General features: G+C 37.4%; 2 long non-coding RNA genes across 10 annotated transcripts in view; one reads left to right on the forward strand and one right to left on the reverse strand.

The window, feature by feature from the left end:
* Positions 1-25,363, forward strand: part of LOC105463294 (uncharacterized) — a 444,863-nt gene that overhangs the window by 324,817 nt on the left and 94,683 nt on the right. The gene's annotated exons all lie outside the window — the stretch shown is intronic.
* Positions 1-25,363, reverse strand: part of LOC105463290 (uncharacterized) — a 226,903-nt gene that overhangs the window by 68,902 nt on the left and 132,638 nt on the right. For 8 of the 9 annotated variants that reach the window (XR_011610748.1, XR_011610751.1, XR_011610746.1 and 5 more), the window contains exon 3: positions 17,556-17,684. The exons of the other annotated variant lie outside the window; for it this stretch is intronic. This is a non-coding gene — a long non-coding RNA (uncharacterized lncRNA). The remainder of the gene's footprint in view (positions 1-17,555; positions 17,685-25,363) is intronic. 9 annotated transcript variants of the gene reach the window in all.

The raw sequence follows: 25,363 nt of genomic DNA on the forward strand, positions 1-25,363 counted from the left end.
TGTACCACCAATGTAGTTTCATATGGAGTAGATTTACTGCCCTAAAAAATATACCATTCTATGCCTATTTACACAATGTCATTTTTAAATGATTGTCTAGTAGCATGGTTTGGCTGTGTCCTCACCCAGATCTCATCTGGAATTCCCACGTGTTGTGAGAGGGACCTGGTGGGAGGTAATTGAATCATGGGGGTGGGTCTTTCCCATGCTGTTTTTGTGATAGTGAATAAGTCTCACAAGATCTGATGGTTTTAAAAACAGGAGTTTCCCTACACAAGCTCCCTTCCCTTGTCTGCTGCCATGTGAGACGTGGCTTTCACCTTCCACCATGATTGTGAGGCCTCCCCAACCTACTGTAAGTCCAATAAACCTCTTTCTTTTGTAAGTTGCCTCGTCTTGGGTATGTCTTTATCAGCAGTGTGAAAATGGGCTAATACACCTAGTTTTCCATTTTAGAACCCAGATTTATTTGATTAGTCTCATGTTAGAAGCAATTTTGAAGCTGTATCCAATTTTTGCATTTTAAAAAATCAATGTTGCTTTATTGTGGCAAAACTTTGTGTTCATTGACAATTATTGCCTTCAGATAAATCTCTCAAATAATCAAAACTTGTATACATATTTCAAAATTGATCTTAGAAAAATATTAATTTCTTCTTCCACTAGAAGAACAAGAATTTATAGTCCCTTAACTCCTTAATAAGAGCAGATATTGAGATTTTATTTTAGTTTAGTTTTTTAAATTTTTATTTCAATAGCTTTTTGGGTACAAGTGTTTCTTTGTTACATAAATGAATTATATAGTGGCAAATTCTGAGACTTTAGTGGACTTGTCACCCAAGAAATTTACACTGTATCTAATCTTTAAAGATAGTAAGATTTTAAAAAATCTTTGTCACATAGAATCAATGGTATATTGAATAAAGAAAATGTAGTACATATATACACCAGAGAATACTATGCAACCATAAGAAAGAATGAAATCATGTCCTTTGCAGGAACATGGATACAGTAGGAGGCCATATTACTCAGTTAATTAATGTAGGAACAGGAAACTGAATATTGTGGTTTCTCACTTACTATAAGTGGAAGTTGAATACTGAGCACATATGGATATAGACATGGGAACAATAGGTCCTGCAGATGACTAGAAGGAGGAGGCAGGGAGGGAGCAAGGGTTGTAAAACTACATGTTGGGTACTGTGCTCAGGGTAAAGAGATCTGTACCCCAAACCTTAGCATCATGCAATATTCCCATGTAACAAACATGAACATGTATCACCCACATCTAAAATAGAGGTTGAAATTACAAAGAAAAAGCATTATGCTAAGGATAAAAGCCAGACTGAAAAGGCTACATACTGTATTATTCTTTTGATATAACATTTTGTAAAACACAAAACTACATATCGAGAGAATAAAGATTGGTGATTGCAAGGGGCTAGAAGTCATGGGAGGAGGGGGTAGACTACAGAGTGGTACAAGGGAAATTTTCATGGTAATCACAATATTCTACACATCTTAATTGTGATGTGATCATATGACTAGATGCTTTGGTGAAAAAGATGAATATATAAATTATATCTCAATAAATTTAACTTAACAAAAACATCTTTGCCAATTTTATGGAAGAAAGTGACATCTTATAATGTACTTTGCATTTGCTTGTTTAATGAGATTGAAAATTTTAATATGTTTATTATTCATTTTTGTGATTTTGTGATTTGCCTATTGGTAGTGTGACGACTCCAGCTTTGTTCTTTCTGCTTAGGATTGGTTTGGTGATTCAGATCCATTTTTGATTCCAAATAAATTTTAGAATAGCTATTTCTAACTCTGTGAAGAATATCATTGGTAGTTTGATAGAAACAGCATTGAATCTGTATATTACTTTGGGCAACATGGCCATTTTAACAATATTGATTCCTCCTATCTATGAGCACGGATGTTTTTCCTGTTGTTTGTGTTGTCTCTTGTTTCTTTGAGCAGTGTTTTGTAACTCTTGTTGTAGAGATTTTTCACCTCCTTGTATTCCCAGTTATTTTAATGTTTTTGTGGCTATTATAAATAGGATTGCATTCTTGATTTGGCCCTGAGCTTGGATGTTATCGGTGTATAGAAATGCTTCTGAATTTTGTACATTTATTTTGTATCTTGAAACTTTGCTGACGTTGTTTGCAAAATCAAAAAGCTTTGGGGCAGAGACTATGGGGTTTTCTGGATATAGTATCATGTCATCCACAAACAGGGTGTTTTTGTCCATTCTCATGCTGCTAATAAAGACATACCTGACTGCATAGTTGCAAACTATTGCAAGGACAAAAAACCAAACACCACATCTTCTCACTCATAGCTGGGAATTGAACAATGAGAACACTTGGACACAGGAAGGGGAACATCACACACCAGGGCCTGTCGTGGGGTGGGGGGAGGGAGGAGGTATAGCATTAGGAGATATGCCTAATGTAAATGACGAGTTAATGGGTGCAGCAAACCAACATGACATATGTATACCTATGTGTCAAACCTGCACATTGTGCACATGTACCCTAGAACTTAAAAGAAAAAAAAAGACATACCTGAGACTGGATAATTTATAAAGAAAATTAGGTTTAATAACTCACATTTCCACGTGGCTGGGGAGGCCTCACAATCATGGTAGAAGGTGAATGAGGAGCAAAGGCACATCTCACAGGGCAGCAGGCAAGACAGCATGTGCAGGAGAATTGTCCTTTATAAAACCATCAGATCTCGTGACGCTTATTCACTACCATAAGAACAGTATGGGAAAAACTTGCCCATATGATTCAATTACTTCCCACTGGGTCCCTCCCATGACATGTGGGCATTATGAGAACTATGATTCAAGGTGAGATTTGGGTGGGGACACAGCCAAACCATATTATTCTACCCCTGGATCCTCCCAAACTCACATCCTCACATTTCAAAACCAATCATCCCTTCCCAACAGTCCCCCAATATCTTAACTCATTTCACCATTAACTCAAAATTCCACAGTCCAAAGTCTCATCTGAGACAAGGGAAGTCCCTTCCACCTATGAGCCTGTAAAATAAAAAACAAGTTAGTTACTTCCTAGATACAGTGAGAGTACAGATATTGGATAAATGTACCAATTTGTTTTGTTAATTATTATTATATTTTAAGCTCTAGGGTACATGTGCACAATGTGCAGGTTTGACACATAGGTATTCATATGTCATGTTGGTTTGCTGCACCCATCAACTTGTCATTAACATTAGATATTTCTCCTAGTGTTAACCCTCCCCCAGCCCCCTACCCCACAACAGGCCCTGGTGTGTGATGTTCCCCGCCCTGTGTCCAAGTGATCTCATTGTTCAGTTCCCACTTACGAGTGAGAATATGCGGTGTTTGGTTTTCTATCCTTGTGATAGTTTGCTGAGAATGATGGTTTCCAGCTTCATCCATGTCCCTGCAAAGGACATGAACTCATCTTTTTTTATGGCTGCCTAGTATTACATGGTGTATATGTGCCACATTTTCTTAATCCAGTCTGTCATTGATGGACATTTGGGTTGGTTCCAAGTCTTTGCTATTGTGAATAATGTTGCAATAAACATACGTGTGCATGTGTCTTTATAGTAGCATGATTTATAATCCTTTGGGTATATACCCAGTAATGGGATTGCTGGGTCAAATGGTAATTCTAGTTCTAGATCCTTGAGGAATCACTACACTACGTTCCACAATGGTTGAACTAATTTACACTCCCACCAACAGCGCAAAAGCGTTCCTATTTCTCCACATCCTCTCCAGCAACTGTTGTTTCATGACTTTTTAATGACTGCCATTCTAACTGGTGTGAGATGGTATCTCATTGTGGTTTTGATTTGCATTTCTCTGATGACCAGTGATGATGAACATTTTTTCCTGTGTCTGTTGGCCGCATAGATGTCTTCTTTTCAGGGGTGTCTGTTCATATCCTTTGACCACTTTTTGATGGGGTTGTTTGTTTTTTCCTTGTAAATTTGTTTGAGTCCTTTGTAGATTCTGGATATTAGTTCTTTGTCAGATGGGTATATTGCAAAAATTTTCTCTCATTCTGTAGGTTGCCTATTCACTCTGATGATAGTTTCTTTCTCCATGCAGAAGCTCTTTAGGTTAATTAGATCCCTTTTGTCTATTTTGGCTTCTGTTGCCATTGCTTTTTGTGTTGTAGTCATGAAGTCCTTGCTCATGCCTATGTCCTGAATGGTATTGCCTAGGTTTTCTTCTAGGGTTTTTATGGTTTTAGTTGTAACATTTAAGTCTTTAATCCATCTTGAATTAATTTTTGTATAAGGTGTAAAAAAGGGATCCAGTTTAAGCTTTCTACATATGGCTAGTCAGTTTTGCCAGCACCATTTATTAAATAGGGGATCCTTTCCCCATTTCTTGTTGTTGTCAGGTTGGTCAAAGATCAGATGGTTATAGATGTTTGGTGCTATTTCTGAGACCTCTGTTCTGTTCCGTTGGTCTAGATCTCTGTTTTGGTACCAGTACCATGCTGTTTTGGTTACTGTAGCCTTGTAGTATAGTTTGAAGTCAGGTAGCGTGATGCCTCCAGCTTTGCTCTTTTGGCTTAGGATTGTCTTGGCTGTGTGGGCTCTTTTTTGGTTCCATATGAACTTTAAAGTAGTTTTTTTCCAATTCTGTGAAGAAAGTCGTTGGTAGCTTGATGGGGACAGCATTGAATCTATAAATTACTTTGGGCAATATGTCCATTTTCACAATATTGATTCTTCCTATCCATCAGCATGGAATATTCTTCCATTTATTTGTGTCCTGTTTTATTTTGTTGAGTAGTGGTTTGTCATTCTCCTTGAAGAGGTCCTTCACATCCCTTGTAAGTTGGATTCCTAGGTATTTTATTCTCTTTGTAGCAGTTGTGAATGGGAGTTCACTGATGATTTGGCTGTTTGTCTGTTAATGATTGATAGGAATACTTGTGATTTTTGCACATTGATTTTGTATCCTGAGACTTTGCTGAAGTTGCTTTTCAGTTTAAGGAGATTTTGGGGCAGACACAACGGGATTTTCTAAATATACAATCATGTCATCTGCAAACAGGGAAATTTGACTTCTTCATTTCCTAATTGAATACCCTTTATTTCTTTCTCTTGACTGATTGCCCTGGCCAGTACTTCCAAAACTATGTTGAATAGGAGTGGTGATAGAGGGCATCCTTGTCTTGTGCCAGTTTTCAAAGGGAATGTTTCCAGTTTTTGCCCATTCAGTATGATATTGACTGTGGGTGTGTCATAAATAGCTCTTATTATTTTGAGATACTTTCCATCAATATCTATTTTATTGAGAGTTTTTAGCATGAAGGGCTGTTGAATTTTGCGGAAGGACTTTTCTGCATTTATTGAGATAATCATGTGGTTTTGGTCATTGGTTGTGTTTATGTGATGGATTACATTTATTATGTGATGGATTTGTGCATGCTGAACCAGCCTTGCATCCCAGGGATGAAGCTGACTTGATATTGGTGGATAAGCTTTTCGATGTGCTGCTGGATTCAGTTTGCCACTATTTTCTTGAGGATTTTTACATCGATGTTCATCAGGGATATTGGTCTAAAATTCTCTATTTTTTTGTGTGTGTCTCTGCCAGGCTTTGGTATCAGGATGATGTTGGCCTCATAAAATGAGTTAGGGAGGATTCCCTCTTTTTCTATTGATTGGAATATTTTCAGAAAGAATGGTACCAGCTCCTCCTTGTACGTCTGGTAGAATTTGGCTGTGACTCTGTCTGGTCCTGGACTCTCTTTGGTTGGTAGGCTATTAATTATTGCCTCAATTTCAGAGCCCATTATTGGTCTATTCAGAGATTCAACTTCTTCCTGGTTTAGTCTTGGGAGGGTGTGTGTGTCCAGGAACTTATCCATTCTTCTAGATTTTCTAGTTTATTTACGTAGAGGTGTGTATAGTATTCTCTGACGGTAGTTTGTATTTCTGTGGGATTGATGGTGTTATCCCCTTTATCATTTTTTATTGCATCTATTAGATTCTTCTCTCTTTTCTTCTTTATTAGCCTTACTAGCATTCTATCAACTTTGTTAATCTTTTTAAAAACCAGCTCCTGGATCCATTGATTTTTTGAAAGGTTTTTTGTCTCTCTATCTCTTTCAGTTCTCCTCTGATCTTAGTTAGTTCTTACCTTCTGCTAGATTTTGAATTTCTTTGCTCTTGCCTCTCTGGTTCTTTTAATTGTGACATTAGGGTGTCAATTTTAGATCTTTCCTCCTTTCTCTTGTGGATATTTAGTGCTATAAATTTCCCTGTACACACTGCTTTAAATGTGTCCCGGAGATTCTGATATATTGTGTCTTTGTTCTCATTGGTTTCAAAGAACATCTTTATTTCTGCCTTCATTTCGTTATTTACCCAGTTGTCATTCAGGAGCAAGTTGTTCAGTTTCCATGTAGTTGTGTGGTTTTGAGTTTCTAAATCTTGAGTTCTAATTTGATTGCACTGTGGTCTGAGAGACAGTTAGTTGTGATTTCTGTTCTTTTATACTTGCTAAGGAGTGCTTTACTTCCAATTATGTGGTCAATTTTAGAATAAGTGCAATGTGGTGCTGAGAAGAATGTATATTCTGTGGATTTGGGGTGTAGAGTTCTGTGGATGTATATTAGGTCTGCTTGTTGCAGAGCCAAGTTCAGGTCCTGGATATCCTAGTTAACCGTCTGTCTTATTGATCTGTTTAATATTGACAGTGGGGTGTTAAAGTCTCCCATTATTATTGTGTGGGAGTCTAAGTCACTTTGTAGGTCTCTAAGGACTTGCTTTATGAATCTGGGTGCTCCTGTATTGGGTGTATATATATTTAGGATAGTTAGCTCTTCTTGTTGAATTGATTCCTTTACCATTATGTAGTGGCTTTCTTTGTCTCTTTTGATCTTTGTTGTTTTAAAGTTTGTTTAATCAGAGACTAGGATTGCAACCCCTGATTTTTTTTTTGCTTTCCATTTTCTTTGTAGATCTTCCTCCCTCCCTTTATTTTGAGCCTATGTGCGTCTTTGCACATGAGATTGATCTCCTGAATACAGCACACTGGTGGTTCTTGACTCTTCATCCAATTTGCCAGTCTTTGTCTTTTAATTGGGGCATTAAGCCCAATTACATTTAATGTTAATATTTTTATGTGTGAATCTAATCCTGTCATTATGATGTTCACTGGTTATTTTGCCCATTAATTGATGTAGCTGCTTCATAGTATCGATGGTATTTACAATTTGGCATGCTTTTGCAGGGGCTGGTATCAGTTGTTTCTTTCCATGTTTAGTGCTTCCTTCAGGAGCTCTTGTAAGGCAGGCCTGGTGATGAGAAAATCTCCCAGCATTTGCTTGTCTGTAAAGGATTTTATTTCTCCTTCACTTATGAAGCCTAGTTTGGCTGGATATGAAATTCTGGGTTGAAAATTCTTTTCTTTAAGGGTGTTGAATATCGGTCCTCTCTCTCTTCTGGCTTGCAAGGTTTCTGCCGAGAGGTCTGCTGTTAGTCTGATGGGCTTCCCTTTGTGGGTAACTCGATCTTTCTCTCTGGCTGCTGTTAACACTTTTTCCTTTGTTTCAACCTTGGTGGATCTGACAATTATGTGTCTTGGGGTTGCTCTTCTCAAGGAGTATCTTTGTGGTGTTCTCTGTATTTCCTGAATTTGAATGTTGGCCTTCCTTGCTAGGTTGGAGAAGTTCTCCTGGATAATATCCTGAAGAGTGTTTTCCGACTTGGTTCCATTCTCCCCATCACTTTCAGATACTCCAATCAAATGTAGAATTGGTCTTTTCACATAGTCACATATTTCTTGGAGGCTTTGTTCATTTCTTTTACTCTTTTTTTTTTTTTGTAACTTTGTCTTCTCCCTTTATTTCATTAATTTGATATTCAATCTCTGATACCCTTTCTTCCACTTGATGGAATTGGCTATTGAAGCTAGTACATGCATCACTAAGTTGTCATGCCATAGTTTTCAGCTCCATCAGGTCATAAGGTCTTCTCTACACTGTTTACTCTAGTTAGCCATTCATCTTATCTTTTTTCAAGGTGTTTAGCTTCCTTGTGATGGGTTCAAACATCCTCCTTTAGCTTGGAGAAGTTTGTTATTATCGTCCTTCTGAAGCCTACTTCTGTCAACTCATCAAAGTCATTCTCTGTCCAGCTTTGTTCCATTGCTGGCAAGGAGCTGCAATCCTTTGGAGGAGAAGAGGTGCTTTGATTTTTAGATTTTTCAGCTTTTCTCCTCTGGTTTCTCCCCATCTTTGTGGTTTTATCTACCTTTGGTCTTTGATGTTGGTGACCTGCAGATGGGGTTTGGTGTAGATGTTTTTTTTTGTTGATGTTGATGCTATTCCTTTCTGTTTGTTAGTTTTCCTTCTAACAGTCAGGTCCCTCAGCTGCAGGTCTGTTGGAGTTTGCTGGAGTTCCACTCCAGACCCTGTTTGGCTGGGTATCACCAGTGGAGGCTGCAGAACAGCAACTATTGCTGAACAGTAAATATTGCTGCCTGATCCTTCCTCTGGAAGCTTCATCCCAGAGGGGCAGCTGCCCATATGTGGTGTCTGTCAGCCCCTACTGAGAAGTGTCTCCCAGTTAGGCTACACAGGGGTCAGAGATCTACTTGAGGAGTCAGTCTGTCCGTTCTCAGAGCTCAAACGCCATGCTGGGAGAACCACTGCTCTCTTCAGAGCTGTCAGACAGGGACGTTTAGGTCTGCAGAAGTTGTCTGCTGCCTTTTGTATAGCTATGCCCTGCCCACAGTCTAGAGGCAGTAGGCTTTGTTGAGTTGCAGTGAGCTCCGTCCACTTTGAGCTTGCTGGCTGCTTTGTTTACCTACTCAAGCCTCAGCAATGGCGGATGACCCTTCCCCAGTCAGGCTGCCACCTTGTGGATCGATCTTAGACTGCTGTGCTAGCAGTGAGCAAGGCTCTGTGGGCATGGGAGAATCATCTTGTCTGCCAGTTGCTAAGACCTTGGGAAAAGTGCAATATTTGTGTGGGAGCACCTGTTTTTCCAGGTACTCTGTCATGGCTTCCCTTGGCTAGGAAAGGGAAATCCCCCAACCCCTTGCACTTCCTGGGTGAGGCGGCATCCTGCCCTGCTTCAGCTTGCCCTCCATGGGCTGCACCCAATGTCCAACCAGTCCCAACAAGATGAACCAGGTACCCTAGTTGGAAATGCAGAAATCACCCATCTTCTGCATCAATCACACTGGGAGCTGCAGACTAGAGCTGTTCCAATTTTGCCATCTTGGAACACCCCCCAAATACATTCATTTCAAATGGGCAAACTTGGCCAAACAAAGGGTCTATAGGCCCTATGCAAATCAAAAATCCAGCAGAGCAGTCATATCTTAAAGCTCTGAAATGATCTCCTTCGACTCCATGCCTCACATCTGGGTCACACTGATGCAAAAGGTGGGTTCCCATGGCCTTGGGTAGCTCCATCCCTGTGGCTTTGCTGGGTATGACCCCGACTCTCAGATATTTTAATGGGCTAGTGTTGAGTGCCTACAGCATTTCCAGGTGCACGGTGCAAGCTCTTGGTGGATCTGCCATTCTAGGGTCTGGAGGATGGTGGTCCTCTTATCACAGCTCGATGAGGTGCCTTCTGAAACAATGGCCTGAGCTGCATGATGGCCCATTTCAACTATGGCTGGGATGCAGGGCACCAAGTCCTGAGACTGTGCAAAGCAGCAAAGACCTGGGTCTGGCCCACGAAACCATTCCTTCCTTCCAGGCCTTCAGGGCTATGATGGGAGGGGATACCATGAAGACCTCAGAAATGCCCCAGAGACATTTTCCCCATTGTCTTGGTGATTAACATTTGGCTCCTCATTACTTATGCAAATTTCTGCACAAGCTTGAATTGAACCTCAGAAAATTTATGCTCTGTTTCTCTTTTAAATATAAGTTCCAATTCCAAACCATACCTTTGTGAATGTATAAAACTGAATGGTTTTAGGAGCACCCAAGTCACCTCTTGAATGCTTTGCTGCTTGGAAATTTCTTCCACCAGATATGCTAAATCACCTCTCTCAAGTTCAAAGCTCCACAGATCTCAGGGCAGGGGCCAAATGCCACACAGAGTCCCACTAGGATGTTTGTGTCTATGTTGATCAGGAATAGTGGCCTAAAGTTTTCTTTTGTCATGGTGTCTCTGCCAGGATTTGGCATCACAATGGTGCTAGCTTCATAGATCGAGTTAGGGAGAAGTCCCTACTCCTGGATTTCTTAGAATAATTTCAGTAGGATTGGTATTAGCTCTTCTTTGTTCATCTGGTAGAATTCAGCTGTGAATCCATCTGGCCTAAGATCTTATTTGTGTTGTAGGCCTTTTATTATTGGAACTCATTATTAGTCTGTTTGGGCTTTTAATTTCTTCCTAGTTCATTCTTCAGAGGCTTTGTATTTCCAGGAGTTTACCCATTTCTTCTAGTTTTCTAGTTTGTGTGCAATAGGTGTTTGTAATAGTGTCTGATGATTTTTTGTATTTCTGTTGGGTTAGTTTTAAGGCTGCTTTTGTCATTTCTGGTTGTAATTATTTGGATCTTCTTTCTTTTTTTCTTCATTAATCTAGCTAGCAGTCTGTCAATCTTGTTTAATCTTTTGAATAATCAAAATTGTCTTTTGGTTGCATTAATTATTATATGGATTTTAGTGTCTCAATTTTGTTTATGTCAGGTTTGATTTTAGATATTCCTTTTCTTCTGTTAGCTTTGGGGTTGGTTTGCTTTTTTTCTAGTTCCTTGAGGAGCAACATAGGTTGTTAATGCATGATCTTTCTAATTTTTTGATGTAGGCATTTAGTGCTAAAATTATTCTTAACACTGATTTAGCTGTGTCACAAAATTTTACTAGGTTGTATCTCTGTTTTCATTAGTTTTCCAGAACCCTTTAAATTTCTGTCTTAATTTATTTTTTTCTTTTTTACTGAAAAGGCATTCAGGACCAGGTTGTTTAACTTCCATGTTACTGTATGGTTTTAATTGATCTTCTTGATATTGGTTTGTATTTTTGTTGCACTGTTGTCCATGATATGGTTGGATGTTCGTTCTCTCTAAATATCCTGTTGAAATGTGATTCTCAATGTTGGAACAGGAGCCTGGTGGGAAGTAATTGGATCATGGGGTCAGATCCCACATAGAGGTTTAGCACTATCCCCTTGGTGATAGGTGAGTTCTAGCTCAGTTAGTTTATGTGAGATCTAGTTGTTTAAAAGAGTCTGGGACCTTCCTCTTCTCCCTCTTACTCCTTCACTTGCCTTGTGATATGCTGGCTCTCATTTGCCTTCCATTATGATTGTAAATTTCCTGAGACACTCACCAGAAGCAGATGCCAGCACTATGCTTTCTGTACAGTCTACAGTACCATAAGCCAATTAAACTTTTTAAAAAATAAATTACTTATTCTCAACGATTTCTTTACAGTGACACAAAATAGATGAATACAGAAAATTGGTACTGAGGAGGGGGCATTGCTATAAAGATACTCGAAGATGTGGAAGTGGCTTTGATACAAGTAATAAGAAGACATTGGAAGAGTCTGAAGGGCTTAAAGGAAGACAGGAAGATGAGGGAAGTTTGGAATTTCTTAGAGACTGGTTAAAAAATTGTGACCAAAATGTTGATAGTGATAAGTTCAGTGAAGTCTAGGCTGATGAGGTCTTAGATGGAAATAAGAAACTTATTAGAAGCTAGATAAAAGGTCATGTGTCTTATGCCTTTGCAAAGAGCTTGGCTGCATTGTGTCCATATCCTAGAGATCTGTGGAAGTTTGAAATTAAGAGTAATTATTTAGAATGACTTGTGGAAGGAATTTCCAAAGTATTCAAAATATGATCTGCCTGCTTCTACCAGTCTATGCTCAGATGCAGGAGCGAATGAATGACTTAAAACTTATACTTAAAGGGAAGCAGAGTGTAAAAGTTTGGAAAATTTGCAACCTTTCCATGCCACAATAACAAAAAGCAATAGAGAAATTCAAATGGGCTGTGGAGCAACCACTTGCTAAGGAGTATAGCATGACTAAAAGGGAGTCAAGTGCTAAAATCCAAGACAATGAGGGAAAAATACTCAAAGGCATTTCAGAGACTTCATGGCAGCCCCTTCCATTTCTTGCCCAGAGGCCTAAGAGGAAGAGAAAAATGATTTGTTGGCCAAGCCACGTGCCCAGGACAGTACTCCCTGTATTCCAGCCACTCGGGCTTCAGCCTCAGCTCAAATAGTCCCAGGTCCAACTTGGGCCACAACTCTGGAGGGTGCAGCCCATAAGCCTTGGTGGTTTCCATGTAGTGTTGAGTCTGTAGATGCTCACAATATGAGTGTGAAGAAGGCTTAGCAGCTTCCATCTGGATTTCAGAAGTGGAATGGAAAAGCCTAGGTAGAAGCCTGCCACAGGGGTAGAGTCCCAACAGAGAAGCTCTACCAGGGCAAAGGCTCAGGGTAATGTGGGATTGGAACCCCCATACAGATTCCCTGTCAGGATACTGCCTAGGGAAGCTGTGGGAAGGAGGCCACCATCCTTCAGAATATAAAAGGGTAGATTCACTGGCAGCTTGTATTCTCTCCCTAGAAAAGCCATAAGCATTTAACTCCAACCAGTGACAGTAGCCTGTACCACACTGCAAAGCCATGAGGCTTTTGGAGCCTACTCCTCATACTGGGATGTGGAAAATTGTGTCAAGACAGATTAGTTTGGAGATCTAAGATTTAATGATGACCCTTTTGGATTTCAAACTTGTGTGGGGCCTATTGGCCCTTCCTTTAGGTCAATTTCTCCTTTTTGGAATGGGAATGTTTACTCAATGCCTGTACCACCATTTCAGCTTGAAAGTAAATACCTTTTTTGGGTTACACAGGCTCATGGGTGGAAGAAAGAAACTCCAAACACCGCATGTTCTCACTCATAGGTGGGAAGTGAACAATGACATCACTTGGACTCGGGAAGGGGAACATCACACACCGGGGCCTATGATGGGGAGTGGGGAGGGGGGAAGGATTGCATTGGGAGTTACACCTGATGTAAATGATGAGTTGATGGGTGCTGACGAGTCGATGGGTGCAGCACGCCAACATGGCACAAGTATACATAGGTAATAAACCTGCACATTATGCACATGTACCCTAGAACTTAAAGTATAATAATAATAATAATAATAACAATAATAATAAAGAAAGAAAGAAACTCATTTCCAGATGATACTTGAGACTTCAGACTTTTGAGTTAATGCTGAGGCGCTATTGACTTTGAGAAACTATTGCAAAGACATAATTCTATTTTGAAATTTGAGAAGGGCATGAGAAGGCCAGAGGTGGAATGATATAGTTTGGATGTTTGTACCCTCCAAATGTCATGGTGAAATGTGATTCTCAGTGTAGGAGGAGGGACTTTGTGGGAGGTAATTGGATCATGGGATTGAATTCCACATGAATAGTTTAGCACCGGCCTTTTGGTGATAAGTGAGTTTTCTCTCAGTTAGTTAACATGAGATCTGGTTGTTTCAAAGTGACCTCCCCATTTTCCCTCTCTTGCTCTCTCTTTCACCATTTGATTCACGGCTCCCCTTTGCTTTCTGCCATGACTGCAATCTTCCTGGGACTCTCACCAGAAGCAATTGCTGCCACTATGCTTCCAGTACAGTCTGCAGAATCATGAGACAATTAAACTTTTATTTAAATAAAATACTCAATCTCAGATATACTTTATAGTGATGAAAATGGACTAATACAGTCTAAGACTGAGGGTTTTAATCATAAAGGGATACTGGATTTTGCCAAATGCTTTCTCTACTTCTATTGAGATGATTGTAAATTTTTTTTAAAATTCTGCTTATGCGATGTATCACATTTATTGACTTGCATATGTGATACCATCCCTGCATCCCTGGTATAAAATTCACTTGATCATGGTGGATTATCTTTCTGATATGCTGTTGGATTCAGTTAGCTAGTATTTTGTTGAGGATTTCCACATCTATGTTCATGAGAGATACTGGTCTGTAGTTTTTTGTTGTTGTTGTTGTTGTTATGTCCTTTCCTGTTTTTGGTATTGGGGTGACTTATACCACCCTAATGACTGGTGACATGGAATGATTTGGGAAGGGTTCACTCTTTATTTTGGACTAGTTTCAGTGAAATTGGTACCAACTCTTTTTTGCATGTCTGAGAATTCAGCTGTGAATCTGTCTTGTCCTGGACTTTATTTTGTTGGCAATTTTCAAAATTACTGTTTCAATCTTACTACTTGTTACTGATATGTTCAGAGTTTCTATTTCTTCCTGGTTTAATCTAAGAGGGTTGTATATTTCTAGGAATTTATCCATCTCTTCTAGATGTTCTAGTTTGTGTGCATGTAGGTGTTCATAGTAGCCTGGAATAACCTTTTGTATTTCTGTAATATCAATTGTAACAGCTCCCATCTCATTTCTAATTGAGCTTATGTCTCTCTGAAGCTCAAATGACTCCTAACAAAATTCATCACAAAAAGATTGTTAAGAAGACCCATAGTCATCAGACCATCTAAATTCAAGATGAAGGAAAGAGTCATACAAGCTGTGAGATAAAAGCATCAGGTAACCTATATGTGAAAAACCTGTCAGATTAATAGCAGATTTCTCAGCCAAAACCCTACAAGCCAGAAGGGATTGGGGTCCCATCTTTGGCCTCCTTAAACAACAACAAAAATTGCCAGCTGAGAATTTTGTAGCCAGCAAAACTAATAACACTTCTTCAGAAAAAAACCCTTCTTCAGAAAAAAAACAAATGCTGAGAGAATTTGCCACTACATCTAGCATGATGAATAGAACAGTACCTCGCATCTCAATACTAACATTGAATGTATTTTTTTTTAGACAGAGTTTTGCTCTTGTTACCCAGGCTGGAGTGCAATGGCACAATCTTGGCTCACTGCAACCTCTGCCTCCTGGGTTCAAATTAATCTCCTGCCTCAGCCTCCCAAATAGCTGAGATTACAGGCACCTGCCACCTCACCCAGCTAATTTTTGCATTTTCAGTAGAGATGGGATTTTACAGCCTAAATGCTCCACTTAAAAGATACAGAATGGCAGAATGCATAAAAATCCACCAACCAAGTATCTGCTGTCTTCAAGAGACTCACCTAACACGTAAGAACTCATACAAACTTAAGGTAAAGGGGTGGAAAAAGATATTCCACACAAATAGAAACCAAAAGCAACCAGAAGTAGCTATTCTTATATTAGGCAAAACACTTTAAAGCAACAACAGTTAAAAAAGACAAAGAGGGGCATAATATAATGATTTAAAAAATTAGTCCAACAGGAAAATATGACAATTCTAAATATATATGCACCTAACACTGGAACTCCCAAATTTATAAAATAATTACTACTAGACCTAAGAAATGAGATTGATGGCAACACAATAATAGTGGGGGTGTCAATACTCCACTGGGAGCACATGACAGGTCATGAAGACAGAAAGTCAAAAAAGAAACAATGGACTTAAAGTATATCCTAGAACAAATGGACTTAACAAATATTTACAGAACATTCTACCCAACAACTGCAGAGTATACATTCTATTCAGGAGCACATGGCACATTCTCTATGATCGATGATATAAATACTTGGGTAAAATTGGAAGGTGAGTGCTTAGGTAGAAATAAGTAACTACTGAACCAGTGGAAGTAAAGTTTAGTTGGGGAATACTTTGTATGATACTGATAAATGAAGGCTTATTAGTTTTAAAAGTGCTGGCCTTATTTTTGTAGGTACAGAGTAGTGTAAAGGCAAGGCTTACTTAGCTTTTGGTTTTTACATACATTATTTATTTAGTATGCTAGATATTTTTTAAGGTGCACTAGCCACTTCGGATACTTTCACTGTTGGGAACTGAGATTTTTTAGATGCCTACATTGACTACTAATTTTGGGTTATTTTAGGTACATGCTTATTGAAACAGTATTTTACTTAGCCTGAATTTTAAATTTTGTTTTCTTATTATTTTGTTAAAGTGACAAATGTTTGTCACTTTGAATGTCTGAAAAATAAAGACAGCTTTTATTTTTTTACTTTTTCAGCTAGAGCTTTAGCATGAGAATTATACTTTGACACAGAAAATTAGGTTTACAAGTGAAATATAATAAAGTATTTAGGAAAGAAGGAGACTTTATTTTATAACTTTAAGAGAAAAATATGTGACATTAAGGCATTTGTAATTATTTTGTCTTTTTTTAACTTTGGGAATTAAGAATTTTTGCTTAACTGCTGAATTTGCAAATTGAAACAGAGTTTTGGGTTTTGTTATAAAAGCAAAGTAATATTTTTATTTATTTTATAGGATTATATACTATAACAACTTGAATTTATGGTTGGATTTGACTGAATTTATGTAGATACTAATTTGAATGACTTATATACAGAAAATGTGCAATATTTTAAGTATAAAAAATTAAGCTGGAACTGTTTGCTTTTGGAACTGTTTCTTTTCTTGGTTCATCACACTAATGGTCTACCAATTTTGTTGATCTTTTCAAGAGCCAGCTTTTTGTTTCATTTATCTTTTATGTTTTTTGTTTCAATTTCATTTAGTTGTACTTTAATCTTTGTTATGTTTTGTCTTCTGCTGTGTTTCAGTTTGTTTTGTTCTTGTTTCTCCAGTTCCTTGAGGCGTGACCTTAGATTGTCTCTTTGCACTCTTTCAGACTTTTTGTTGTAGGCATTTAACACTGTGAACTTCCCTCTTAGCACCACCTTTGCTATATCCCAGAGGTTTTGATAAGTTTTGCCACTATTATTGTTCAGCACAAATAATTTTTAAATTTCTATCTTGATTTTATTATAGACTCACTGATCACTTAAGAATAGATTATTTAATTTTCATTTATTTCTGTAGTTTTGAGGACTCCTTTGGAGTTAATTTCCAGTTTTATTCCACTGTAGTCTGAGAGGGTACTTGAAATTTCAATTTTCTTGAATTTAACAATTCTAGGCATTGTTCTTGGTCTTAAATTTAATAGCAACCACAAAGCATGTATATTATCACAATATTAATTTTCAAAGTTTTTTCTTTAACATTTAAAACCATAACAAATATACACATTTAGTGTTTATAAAAACTCAACTATGTTTTTATTAATAACTTTATTATAAAATTTAATAAACCATGTTTTTCAAAATAAGCTTATAGAAAATCCAGCTTCCCCAAAATGCTAATAGTTAAGTATGTCAATGTAATAAATAAATCATTCACTTGTACCCATAAAAATAATTAGTGTTATTTGCCTTCACTGTAAAAAAAAAAAAGACTTTCATTTTTAAAATTACATTAAAAAATATTCCATACTAAGCACGTTTGTAGCGTATATACTAACATTAGTTTATACACTACTTTTGCCACTAAAAAGTTCAAATTAAAATGTCCCTCCGTCACATAGCTCTAAAACATATCTTTCATTCATAAGTTCCGCTCAAATAATTAAATAGTTTGCCATCTAGGTTATTTTCATTTATACTATAAAACAAAAGTTACATAAATCAAGCCTCATCACTCATACCTGCGTCTCTTTGGTTCTTCCTTCTGTCTTCCCTCCCTTCCTTCCTTTTTCTGTTTTTGTTTCCACTGTCCAGCTTCTAAAACTCTTACATACAGTTTTCGATAAACTTTCTTCATTAAGTCCAGAAGCCTAAGGTTAATTGAAAATAAACATTGCCTCATCATCATTCTGAACCTCAAGCAACAGACCTCTTTTTTTCAAGGAATGAATAAAGGCTTACATACAATGATTATTTTTTAAAAGAATTTTAATTTTTCAGAGTCAGAATCATTGCACAACTTGCCCATTTCCATGATTTTCTTGTAGGATTGAAAGTACAAGTCGCTATATAATCATGGCCTAATTTCAAACTTGAGACTTTTTTTGTGTCAATTCTGAAACTAGTATTTATAAGAATAATTTAAATTTTCATAACAGAGATTATAATGTAGAATAACGGAATGAGAAAAAAATAATATTAAGATTTTGCTTTGTCTCATTAAATCTGTAATAACCCCATGAGGTTATTTCACACAAGGAAACAGGATGATTGAGAGTTGGCAGCTATATTCAAATTACAGAGCTAGTAAGGACTGTACAGGGACTTGAAAACAGTACATCAGATTCCATGCTGTTTTTATTACCTAAATGTTCTGTATTAAAATGCAATGTAAAACTGTTATTACAATGACAGGAAGATCCCTTCTTTCCACTAAAAATGTATGAGACACATCATCGCGAGAAATGCATATTTGATGATGCTGATGATAATAAATCATTTGGTTCTCTATTATATTCAGTAAGAATATAATTGTTCAAAGTGGTGGCTAGGTGTTGTGGCTCATGCCTGTAATCCTAGCACTTTGTGACACCGAGGTGGGAGGATTGCCTGGATCCCAGGAGATCAAGACCAGCCTGGGTAACATGGCGAGACCCTGTCTCTTAATTTTTTTTTTTAATTAGATGGGCCCGGTGGCTGAGGTGGAAGGATCATATGGGCTCAGGAGGTCAAGGTTGCAGTGAGCCAATATGGCACCACTGCACTCCAGCCTGGGTGACAAAGAATGCCTCTGTCTCAAAACAAAAACAAAAACAAAAACGAGTAAACAAAAAATACCTGCATTCTGAGGCTCTGAAAGTTCTTCAGTGATCAAAGAAATATTTAAACATATCCTAATTAAGGCAGAAGACTTAAGTGGAAGCCACAATGTGTCAAGTACTGTTCTAGCCTCTATGAGACCCAGAAACATCACTGGTGTGATCCCTGCCTTCAGAACACATAAAATTAATTGGGGAGACAAGAACGTTGCTTGAAACAGAAACGTCACTGGTGTGATCCTTGCCTTCAGGACACATAAAATTAATTGGGGAGACAAGAACATTGCTTGAAATAATTAAGGAATACTTACGTGGCATAGGTTGAGTAAGAACAGGAGGTTGATAATTTTACAGATCATCAAAGTGTGGACAATAGTGAGATACAGTGTAAGAGAAGAAATATGATATCTGTGCTGGACCCTTAAATGTTCAAATGTATCTGTGGAAACACTTGATAGTTATGGCAGTCTTCCAAGGCTGAACCAAACTGCTTGCTTAGTCTCTGATAGTATAACTGATTTGATGTCCCAAAGAGGGAACAGGGATGGGAAAGAAGGTCAGTCCTTCATTCCTTGGTCCTAGAGACTTGGCTATGTGAAAGGGTGGTAATTTGCGTGTTGTCATGGGGCAAGGGAAGAACCTAGGTTTGGTTGAGTATTGAGTTAGAAAAAGGTAAAAAATTCATTTAGAGTAAAAGGAGTGATCCCTCCAGTTCCATGGAAAGCAGGTAGGAAAGGGATGTCTTCTAGGACACGCTTCCTAAACTCAAAGGTTTATGAAATGCTTCTAAAGATCTTGTTTAAAAAATACTAACTCAGTGGACTTGATGTGGCAACTTGAGATTCTGAATTAAAAAAAAAAATCTGTTGAGAAGAGTAATATGCAGGGAGAAGGTTCAGGAAATTTAGAGGAGGACAAGGTTGGATTGGAAAGTGGGCTTGGAAAGAGGCGTAGGGATGAAAGCTTTTGTGAGTAGAATGAAGCATCTATGTGGCAGGGAGAACAGAGTATAGGTAGGACCAGAGATGATGTGGCTGTGAATCTAATGGCCCTAAGCCTCAGGGCTTCTTGCTTAATAAAGTTGACATAGTAAAATATTTTTAAGCATCACTGCTTAAGATTATTGTCTTTTTCCATTCTCACTCACATTTTTGTCTGGTGATGCTGGAGTGGCTATGGGTATTTTGGGGATTCAATTAGTGGGAAATTGATTGGGGATGCATTTGTTTTATTTTTATCAGGATATATTTATATGGTTTATCAGAATATATTTATATGGTTCACTTCCATGCATAATTAAGTTATTACTAGCCATCTCAGTGCAGTAGAAACTTGCAGAAATAATCATAGTTCCCACTGTGCCATGTTACACAGCAGTGTGACTAAATGGTGCAGGGCCAGATGTCATATCATGATATCAACTTTCCTAGTGCACTTGGGTACTAATAACTCTTAATTGCTGCAAAGGTAGAAAAGACCAATCAAGGCTGGCCTAAATCAGAGAAGGCTTCATGAAAGAAATGATTCAAACTGAAACCTGCAGGATAAACCAGCATTTAGATAAGCAATTAAAACAAGCAAATCATGTGATGTGAGTGGAAAGACATGCACAATTCACTGTTATCGCTTGTGGGACCAGACCTCAGAAATGAAAAGAAACAAAGCCTTGCCCTAGCAAATATTTTGACCTAAGTTAGAAGTAGGCATGAACATGCTATTCAAGCTTCTCTCTTAAAAGAAATGGAACGTCATGATTGAAGTCATAAGTTTTACTGGCTAGACTTTCAAGAGTAATAGCAATAGGTTATTGTGTGTGCATATTTAAAGGACAAATGGCTCTCCTTCAATGGGAAATTATTTTAAAATTATACAATAAAGTGATGGAAGAATATGAGTCACTTTTTGCCAAATCAAACTACAAGGAATGTTCCGATATCAAAGTTTACCTGTACTTTCCCTGGCAGAAAAGCTGTTATTGAGATATATGAGCCTGGTTGTAGAAGAAATAGTTCTACCAGTTCTGGGGAAATCATAACTCACAGTAATTCAGTCCTCCTGAGATCTTGGCAGAAATCAAGTGTTACTTCACAACAGCTGTGCAGTCTTCACGGGTTACCTCTGTGAATGGTCAATGATGAATGGCCAAAGGGAACATGGGGCTTTGATTTAGTTGAAAAGGTCCTAACTGACATAGCACACCTGTGAGTACAGCTCTGTATTTTGGGAATAGCAACAAATGTTTCTGATTCTTTGGTGCCTGAACATCTAGTTAAATTTATTGACTGGATAACTGAAACAAGACGACTGTGACATTTCAAAACATTGTTGAAATTTTGGGACTTTTTTTTCAAATCTCAGAGCCAAAATCATCACTTCATTTTGAGCTCCAAATGATCTCAGTATGATATTTAGCCTGACATTGATCTTTAAATGTAAAAGCTTAAATTCTCTGAGTTCATATTAACTCTACTATCTTGCCAAGTGCTGTTACCTTCTTGGGATGACTTGGGCCTGGAGGAGGAGTAATTTGTGTAGTAGAGTGGCACTAGGGGTATGTGATTTGCTTTTAAACTACTTTACTGGGCTCTCTAGAGATTGATTCAAATTGTTATTATATGTGTCTGTCTTCAAGGCATCTTCCTAAATAAATTTGTTTAGCAATTAAGGAGATATGGATCCTTGGCTCTTGAATTTAGAATTTTAAGAGAAAACATTTTAGGTCTATTTTTTTTTCCAGTGCCGTTTTCCCTCACCTAGGGTGATAGTTAAAATATTTAACAACTAGGATGGCTGTACATTGACCAATAAAAGCAGCACAAAGGTAGGGGCAGGGTGGCCACAAAGCAGAACCTTCGAAACTTTAGTGCCTGAACAAATTGGTCCACTGTTCTATTTAAAACCATTACAACCATTTACAGTCAGAAAAACTTACATACATAACCAAGTTCACATTGCCAGCTGTTAGAAAATGAGGACAGGAAGCATAGACTTATAACTCACTAAGGCTGAGGTCCAGTGGAAAGAGCCTTGGTTTGATCAGGGTTTGCATCTGAGGTCTACCACTTAGTATAATACTAACATATGAGCCAATGAGAACAGTGATTGTGTATATATTAATTCATTCACTACATATTTATTAATCACCAACATATACCTGGCTTTTAAACTAAACCTTGAAGGAGAAGTCAATAAGCACATTTCAGATACTTAAGATATATATTTGTTGAGTGATTTGAATTTTGAATGACAATGTTATCTGTATTATAAGGGGAAGGTAGATTAAATGAGAGGACATTTTAGTACCTGGAAGATAGTAAGTACTCAATACATGCTCAATGTATATTTATTAATTTATTTGATTTCTCCATGTTACTGCATTCTTTCTTAATATTTATATATATTTGCAATGCATTAAACATATATTTTTCTAGCTTGTAGAGATCTTTGATAGTCTCTTTCTTTCCCTCACTCTTGGATTCAAAAAACTGGTTTGTGGTTACAATAGAGTGACATCTATACATCTAAACCTCTACTTATGAATACCCATATCATAGATTTTTCACTCAGACAATAAATCCTTATTAAGTTCCTACTCTTAGCTCTAGCATTTTCCAGACCTTGTGAGAAATAAAATTTATAGGGCATAGTCAATGTTCTTGAATTACATTCAGTCCTGAGACCAAGTAAAATTTATATGTATACCTTAGTGCAGCATATTCTAAACTATTTACTTTGCAATACTAGTGAGTTTGCAAGATATTCATGGACAAATACACTGATAAAACTCTATGTTAAACATTTTTAAATTATAGGACTTTAGTGACCTTTCAATATCTTATGACTTGTGAAAGTCTAGAGGTAATTATGCAGTGACTTTGAAACATACATTTTACCAGGATGCCTATTCACATTTATCAGGATGCTAGTATTCCACAGAAGTCACTTTGTGAAATGATGTAAGAGCTGGAAATAAAAAACACCTGGGCACTCATCGTTTCTCTGCCACCACACAATTACATGACATTAGGTAAGTTGCTTAACTTTTCTGTGACTCTCATTCCTCAACCTTTAAACAGGGATTGCAAAGTGATACAATATAGAAGAGAAAGTAGGAAGATGAATGTGAAAGTAATTTTGAAAAACAAAATGGTATATAATTGTATGTCTTTTATTAGTGAACTGAAAGAAAATAATAGATGATTTCCAGAATCATACTAGAAACTAGTTTATTGTGTGGTTTCTGCTGAACCATTTCCTGTGATGGTCACGAAAAGTCTTTAAAACATTGCTTTTCATAAAACATACAAGAACAGCTACAAATTGTCAGGCAAGGGTTATAATGATTGTAAATTCATCAGTATCTGCATAAAAATGATTCTGGTTTCTACACTATTAATCTGGCAACTTGGTAGAAAACCTTCAGAAGCAGATGGGCCATAGTCTCTAAATAGTTTCACATAAAATTGGACTCATATGTAGAAACAGGCAGCATGATGTAATTCTTGGCTAGTCTTCATAAAACAATAACATGTTTCACTTAACTCCCAATGCATATTCAATTATAGAGTTTTTTTTTTACTATCAAAAGACAATATGTAATAGTTTTGAAGTTCTTTATAGAATCATTGAATAAGACCAAAATAATTATTTCTCAGTTCTGTGAGATACATGTGGAAACATGTTTTAGATGAACAGTTTCAGGAGAACAGAAATTTTTCTTACAGCACATCACAGAAAAATCTTTACTGTTATGATGGGTGGAAAGATTCCCTAAAACATTACCGGTGTCTTGACTTGGATTTTTAATTGTCTCTGTGGTTTTCTTAACATACAATCATAGCCAGCAAGGCAAACGATTACAGGGATGATATACTGATCCCCAGAAAGCCAGAAGTAAGGCACATAAGGAAAGCAGTGGAAGGGCTGCAAATGCTCAATGACTAGAATGAATGAGATGAGAATAGGCACAAAAGGCAATGCTTGCCTATGAGAGGCGGATAGAAGGCTGCATTAAGAGATTCAGGATGAGTTAGATAAGAATTTTAGCTTTCTCACCTTCAAGCTATATGGTCTTTGGGGAAAGCCACATGGTATCTGAACCCTAGTTTTCTATCCTATAATATGGGGAAAATATTATCTACTTCAGAGGTTGAAAGAGTCACTAAATGAGAAAACAAATCAATAATAGTGGCTGGCATATAGTAGGCCATATGTTCATTTCAGAAGATGTGTTTGGAAGAGAAACTCTTGCTCTTTCACTAAGAGTAGCAATACTCTCATTAATTGTACCACTCATTTTACATGCACAATTTTAATGAGAAATTAAGCCCTTTGAAATCTTTGAGAGTAACAATAAAATAACATAAGAGTGCAGTGTTTACTGTGAATATGCCAAACACTCCCTTCTCTTGCATGTTAGGGACTTCTAGATTGGACCAGGAAACTGTACTGTTTTGTTCTACCTTTTGAGACCACCCAGGAGATTGAGCTGGAACAGGAGACTGGCTCATTTCCCTGGATTGGGAGCCAAGATGAACCTATTACACATCTGCTCTGTTGTCTGTCCTGAGTACCTAGTCTTTCTGTATAGTGTAGTTTCAAGAAGTAGACCCAAAGTCTGAGCCACATGATTTGAAGATTGTCTGTCTTCGTGAAGTTTCTCTTCATTATTCGAGATCAGGGACTCCTGACCCTCTCAAATCTATAAGAACCACTTTCTTAAATTTTGCCTATAAGCAATGTCTGCTTAAATATTTTTCATTAAATGGACCACTCCAGAAGTTAATTAATATATGTTTTCATGATTTAAAAAAAAATCCTCCAAATCTTTGTTATCTAACATATTAAGGACTCTACCCTTGGGTATAGGTCATATTTTGTGGAATGCTATCCCACTGGTTTACTGAAGGCAATAGCACCTCACAGGTAACAATCAGAACGCAATGTCCTACACTTAACCAAGTACTCTGGAGTATTACAGAGCTGAGCTCAAATTGCAGATCTACTAGTTACTATTTCTATGTCATTGAAGAAGACACTTTACTTTTCTGAATGTCACTTTCCTAGTGAAAAGCAAAATGCCTTGGTTGTACTGTCTTCAATTACTGTTAGCTATTCTGATGATTATGATAATAATTCTTATTATATTTTTGTTAATAACAAAATTAGGCATAGGGAGACAAATATAAAAATGCTTTTGGATAAGTTGAGTTGGGGAAAGGAGAAGGTGCAAGCATGATTAGAAATTAGTGAAATAATTTTAGTTTCTACAAACTACCATCAGAGAATACTATAAACACTTCTACACAAACTAGAAAATCTAGAAGAAATGGATAAATTCCTGGACACATACACCCTCCAAAGAATAAACCAGGAAGAAGTTGAATCCCTAAATAGACCAATAACAAGCTCTGAAATTGAGGCAATAATTAATAGCCTACCAACCAAAAAAAGTCCAGGACCAGACAGATTCACAGCCAAATTCTACCAGAGGTACAAGGAGGAGCTGGTACCATTCCTTCTGAAATTATTCCAATCAATAGAAAAAAGAGAAAAATCCTCCCTAACTCATTTTATGAAGTCAACATCATCCTCATACCAAAGCCTGGCAGAGATACAACAAAAAAAGAGACTTTTAGACCAATATCCTTGATGAACATCGATGCAAAAATCCTCAATAAAAAACTGGCAAACCAAATCCAGCAGCACTTCGGAAAGCTTATCCACCATGA

Source organism: Macaca nemestrina, chromosome 12 (genome assembly GCF_043159975.1).
Source record: "Macaca nemestrina isolate mMacNem1 chromosome 12, mMacNem.hap1, whole genome shotgun sequence".
Taxonomy (NCBI): Eukaryota; Metazoa; Chordata; class Mammalia; order Primates; family Cercopithecidae; genus Macaca; species Macaca nemestrina.